Source organism: Lacerta agilis, chromosome 4 (assembly GCF_009819535.1).
Source record: "Lacerta agilis isolate rLacAgi1 chromosome 4, rLacAgi1.pri, whole genome shotgun sequence".
Classification (NCBI taxonomy): Eukaryota; Metazoa; Chordata; class Lepidosauria; order Squamata; family Lacertidae; genus Lacerta; species Lacerta agilis.
The window spans coordinates 66,157,710-66,163,709 of record NC_046315.1 but is presented as its reverse complement, the minus strand read 5'-3'; the positions used below and the strand labels follow the sequence as shown (position 1 = coordinate 66,163,709).

Here is a 6,000-nt window from a genome sequence, read left to right as displayed (position 1 = left end):
AAAACATAAAAATACACAACATAGCAACAACCCCCCCATGCTGGTCAGTAGCTATTAGTCATGATGGCTGTTCCACCTCCACCGTTGGAAGCACTATCCCTCTGAATCTTCTTTCTTCTTTGCAGGGGCGTTGCAAGGGGGGCGGGGGGCGGGCCACCCCAGGTGTCATCCCTAAGGGTGTGTGTGACATAATCCTAACCACCGCCAGTGTGTATCTGAAGAAGTGTGCATGCACAGGAAAGCTCATACCAAGAACAAACTTAGTTGGTCTCTAAGGTGCTACTGGAAGGATTTTTAATATATTTTTTATTTTGTTTTGACTATGGCAGATCAACACGGCTACCTACCTATAACCCCCCTGTTCGTATCGGCGCGGTGGCACTCGCACCCGTGTTGGTGGTGCTCTCACCCGCCGGCAGTGCTCTCACTTCCGCACCAGCTCTCTCACCCCCGTTGGCAGTGCTCGCACTCCTACAGTGGCTTTCTCACCCCTAAGTTAATGGCCATTGCCATCCAAATGGTGTGTGCGTGCAGAATAATGTGATTGCTTCAAAATCAATATTTTATTCAAGTTGGCATCCCTGGCATCAGTGCTCCTCTTCACACGTTTGCAGGGATACCAGCATCCTTCGTTTGCAAGGATACCTGCATCTCATTCTGATATCCGACCAGCTTCCCTGGCAACATGATTTCAAGCAATGTGCTCTTGAGCGCAAACGTCGGGGGGGGGGGGAACCTGCCCAACTTCGCCTTTATGAGTGTTTTTTTGTTTTAACTTTTAAAAAGAAACCCCGCACAGCTCTTTCAGCTGTATCAATTCCTCTCGTCCTTTCAGACCCTATTTCAGTCCTTTCATTCCTCTCAGGCCAATTCCCCCTCTTTCTCCCTCACGAGGGAGCAGCTCTGCTGCTGCTGCCGCGCCACAGAAGAGGCGACGGGGCGGAGCGGGAGGCGGAGGGACCTAGCTGGGGCTTTTCTTTTCTTTTTTCCCCCTGCCCGAGCGGAGAAAGATGGCGGGGGCAGGCGCCGGCGGGATGGAGCTCAGGGAGCCGACGGGGCTGCGAGGCTGAGCTGTCGGAGGAGGCCGCTCTCGGGGGCTGCTGGGAGGCCGAGAGGGAGGAAGGAAGGGCGGGAATTTCGCGGTGGCGGCGCTCTCGCTCTTCCTCGGACAAGAGAAGCCGGCGGCGGCGGCGGCGGAGGCTGGGCTCGTCCCGGGGCCCGACCAGGGGTGTGGAGGCGGGAAAGCGAGAGGATGAAGAGCCCGGCGCGGCGGCGTTGCTGCTGCTGCAACCCGGGGAGCGTCCCCAGTTGTGTCCCACGAGGCCGGGCCGCTCGCTAGTCCGTGCTGGAGGCGGCGCAGGGCAGCCCGGGCGCCGCGGCCGGAGAGCAGCTGCTGGAAGGGGAGCGCTTGCCGCCCAGGATCCGGCCCGGGAGCAGCGGCGGCGGCGGCGGGGCCATGCCGTGGCTGAGCGGAGGGCGGCGGCGGCGCCAGCAACAACAGCCACCACAGCCGCCGCCGCCGCCGCAGCAGCAGCAGCAACAGGCTCCGGCCTCGATGGGGCAGGCGCCCATGGGGCAGCCGGCGGCGGGAGGCGTCGTTGGGCCGCCGCGTGGCCGGGAGAACTCGGAGCTGCCTTTGCCCGCCGGCTGGGAGGAAGCGAGGGACTACGACGGGCGCGTCTTCTACATCGACCACAACACCCGGCAGACGTCGTGGATCGACCCCCGGGACAGGTCAGGAAGAGCGAGGAGGCCCCTTTTCCTCCCTCCGAAATGGGGCTTCCTTTAGCAATTTCCCTGCTGTGTCCTGGGACGGCCCTTGCTTTAAGGCTGCGGGGCCTGCAGAAATGGTCGTCGGAAGGGAAGGGAAGGGAAGTTCCAGGCTCCGGGAAAGAGCATCTCGAGGGGCCTGCGATTTTAACTCGGAGCGAGGGCCACCCCCCTTTCGCGCTCTTTCCCCGAGTCGCCTTCCTTCCCCAAGGCTTGCAAGTTTAGGGATGGACGACGTCCCCGGTTCTGGGGATAACACCGCAACTCCATTTTGTCCCGTGTCATTTTTTTGGGAGGGGAGGGTGGCGAGAATAGTGTTGAGCGCGCCTCATTGTTCTCACTCACAGGAGACGGTGGGTGCATTTTCTCCTTCGCAATGCCGTGAAGGCAGGACTGTTTTCTTTCCTTGTGCCTTCAGTATCTTGTTTTAGCAGATTGTGGCTTCGGCTTGAATTGCTATACCTCTGTCTGATAACAGCAAAGGATTCTGACCTAGGTGCCTCTCTAAATCTTTTTTCCCCCCTGGGTGGGAAGGATTGCCTCTGTTCTGAATTAGTAAGCAGGCAGGACTTAGCAGCTTTGCATGCATAACGTGTTATTAAGTTGTTGTACTTAATAAGAGTAGAAAATCCCCCCTCCCCCTAATAATGCTTAGGTGTTGTGTCCTGGACCTAAAATCTAAAACAACAGTATTGCAACTGTTCATTCAGGCTCTATTCTGTGACATTTTGTTTCTTTTACAGGTTATGGCAAATGCAGCATTTTTAAGGCATTCCATCTTTTATTCCGACATTAATAAGTGTTGTTACTAAAATTGCTTTGGGACCAATCAGTATCCTGATATGCCTTTGTATATCTCTTGAATGGAGCTTTAATCATCAAAAAGCAGAAGGGTTCTTTGGCTCTATAATAGAAAGCTGTCAGCTTCTTTTGTTGAAAACAAAACAAAACAAAAACTTTCCAAATGTCTAAAATTAAAAGCAAAGGTTGTGTTGGTGCATAAGAAAAAAACTCCAGTCTACAGTTACATAGTACCTTTAATAAGAACAACCAAAAAGGTCACAAATGTGACTTTTAGGAAACTTTGAACAAGTTTTTAAAATGTTATTTCTAAGCCTGAAATCCTATGCATTGTAACTTGAAAGTTTATTCTGCAGAAATTAGTAGGCCTAACTTCTGATAAAATATGCATGAAATTGAACTGATAATAGTTTTTAAACTTAGGCACTATTAGTACCAGTGACAAAAGAAGCTAAACACACCCTCAATGATTTCATGTAGTGGGTTTACTTGTAAAAAAGCTGCAGGTCTTTTTTTTTGTCTAGAGCCAGCATGGTTGAATAGATAAAACATTGAAACTGAGTCTAGAAGACTAGAGCTCAAACTGCTTTTCAGTTGAAGATTTGGGATGAATTGTAATCACTTATTTTCCTATGTCTACAAATTAGAAAATAGTAACACTTTGTACAGTTCCATGATTGAGATGATGTTGCATTAAGTTGCTTTACACATGGGAAGTGCCACAGAAAACATGTTACTTACAATGCCTTTGAAAAAATCATGACTAGAATACTGTGGTGGATGCAAGAATGCAAAGCTTATTTTTACAGTGTTTGACATTGATCCCTGTGCACACATGTTCAAAATTTCATTCATATTTACCGGTATTTGTTTGTTTTATTACACTTGAAGGGCAGCAAACATCAAAGAAACAATACAGTACAATCAAAATTAAAATAATCATAATCATGTTTGGAAGCTCACTTAGATGCTGCCAAAGCATTTATGAATTAATGTACTGTCAAGCATTTTGTTTTTGTTTTTTTTGTTTTTTTTTAAAAAGATCTTGCTTCTGTTTGTGACTATTGTATGCTGGTGCTAAAAGGAAAATAGAACAAGCAATATCTTCTGGCAGAACTCCTTAACTGTCAGCAGGATTTCCCATGACAGCATGTGGGCTAGGGCTAAGACTATGATTCCTGTGGTGTATGCAGGCAGAGTTTCTATTTTATCATATAACCATGTTTGCCTAGATAGATCAAGGAAAAGAAATATTTGAAAAAAAAATGTCAGGAAAAGACTTGTTTCAGAAGGAAGCTAGCTATAATATGCTTTTTATGATCTATTTGAGAAATTCTTGCAGAGACAATTCACCTGCCTTTTTTGAGATGCATACTGATTAGGGGTGCTGTAAAAATTTGCTCCAGGCTGGTTTTGTAAACTAACTTCTGGATTTTTTAAAAGGTCATCTCAATGGACCGGCAAAATTCCAGGACACAAACACACATGGATTGGGTGCAGGTGTTCTGGTTGCCTTACTCCTAGCCTTCAATAGCCCTTGCCTCCCTTCCCCATTCTTAATGGGGAAAATTGGTGAAGAGCAGAGAGAAGGAAGTTCCCTCATTCGCATTTCTGTCATCTTGATACTCACTGTAGCACGTAAGGACTAAAGTAGTGCTGCATTTCAGAACTTAATAAAAGTATTGTTAGCAAGGGCTGCTGCAGTGGTCCCAAGTGCCATTGCTTTTTCAATTCCAATTCCTAGTAAACTGCATGTCAGGTCTGAAAAAGTTAAGGAGAATTCACCTGTAGCTAATATCAAGTAACAGAAAGCTCAGAGTGGATTGTCCTGAAGTATTCTAGTGGCCTGCCATCCTTGGCAAACAGGGAATTCTGTTTTGTTGCATGTCTTTTTACAACATCTCCATGATTCTGTCTTCAGTTGGGCCTCTTTTGATCTGCCTGAGCACCTTCTGAATGTTTTCCTACTGGGAAGCTCTTTCATTGCTTCATTGGAGTTCTTCAGGAAAGTATTCTTGGCCCTCTCCACTTCCCTCTGCATTTATGAGGAGTGGTGCGCCTACAAGCTGGGTCAGGCAATAAAGCAGTTTGATGAGTTCTGTCAACCCAGTGAGTTCAGTCATGGTTTCTTGTCTTCGATCTGAGTCTCCATCACAGCACAGATCTCAGATGAGAAGTTCAAACCTTTCCACTCCGCCCAGTACAACTAAGTGCAATTAAGAAATTGCTCTGTTGTAGCATAGGGCTGAGAGGAGACATTGAAATATCTCTTCTCAACCTATCACTGTAGTGGGGGTTGCATGTGTGCACCTGTGTGTAATTATGAGAAAGAGTCCATATGACCCTTGGAAGGTTGGCTGAGTTTTTGAATGCATCCCTCTGGCTGAAAAGTATGAGCTGCCCCTTGCTGCATGCGCAGCCTGAGTGGCCTGCCCACATCCCATGATTTTCAGTACCACTTACAATACCACTTACACCAGGGGTCAGCAAACTTTTTCAGCAGGGGCCCGGTCCACTGTCCCTCAGACCTTGTGGGGGGCCGGACTATATTTTGAAAAAAATAATGAACGAATTCCTATGCCCCACAAATAACCCAGAGATGCATTTTAAATAAAAGCACACATTCTGCTCATGTAAAAACACCAGGCAGGCCCCACAAATAACCCATAGATGCATTTTAAATAAAAGCACACATTCTACTCATGTAAAAACACCAGGCAGGTGTTCCCAAACTAAGGAACTAAGGCAGGTGTAGGTCAGGGGTTCCCAAACTAAGGCCCGGGGGCTGGATGCGGCCCAATTGCCTTCTAAATGCGGCCCGCGGACGGTCCGGGAATCAGCGTGAAAAAGTTTGCTCGCCCCCGGTTTAGGGTCTGAGTTGTGCTCGGAATTGTGCTCAGAAACGTACTGGGAGCTAATGTAGGTCTTTCAGGACCGGTGTTATATGGTCTCGGCAGCCAGTCCCAGTCACCAGTCTAGCTGCCGCATTCTGAATTAGTTGTAGTTTCTGAGTCACCTACAAAGGTAGACCCACATAGAGCGCATTGCAGTAGTACAGGACATAACCAGAGCATGCAGCACTCTGGCAAGACAGTCTGCGAGCAGGTAGGGTCTCAGCCTGTGTACCAGATGGAGCTGGTAGACAGCTGCCCTGGACACAGAACTGATCTACACCTCCATGTACAGCTGTGAGTCCAAAATGACTCTCAGTCTGCACACCTGGCCCTTCATGGGCACAGTTACCCCATTCAGGACCAGGGAGTCCTCTACAACCACCCACCCGCTGTTCCTCCAAAACAGTACTTCTGTCTTGTCAGGATTCAACCTCAATCTGTTAGCTGCCATCCTTTCTCCAACCGCCTCCAGACATTCACACAGGACATTCACTGCATTCCCTGGTTCTGATTTAAAAAAGAGGTAGAGCTGGCT

At 48.2% G+C, this 6,000-nt stretch overlaps 1 protein-coding gene across 2 annotated transcripts in view; it reads left to right on the top strand.

The window, feature by feature from the left end:
* The first annotated feature begins 1,581 nt into the window (after positions 1-1,581).
* Positions 1,582-6,000, top strand: part of WWC3 (WWC family member 3) — a 57,362-nt gene continuing 52,943 nt past the window's right edge. For both annotated transcript variants that reach the window (XM_033147427.1, XM_033147426.1), the window contains exon 1: positions 1,582-1,734. The gene's annotated coding sequence lies outside the window, so the exon portion shown is untranslated. The remainder of the gene's footprint in view (positions 1,735-6,000) is intronic.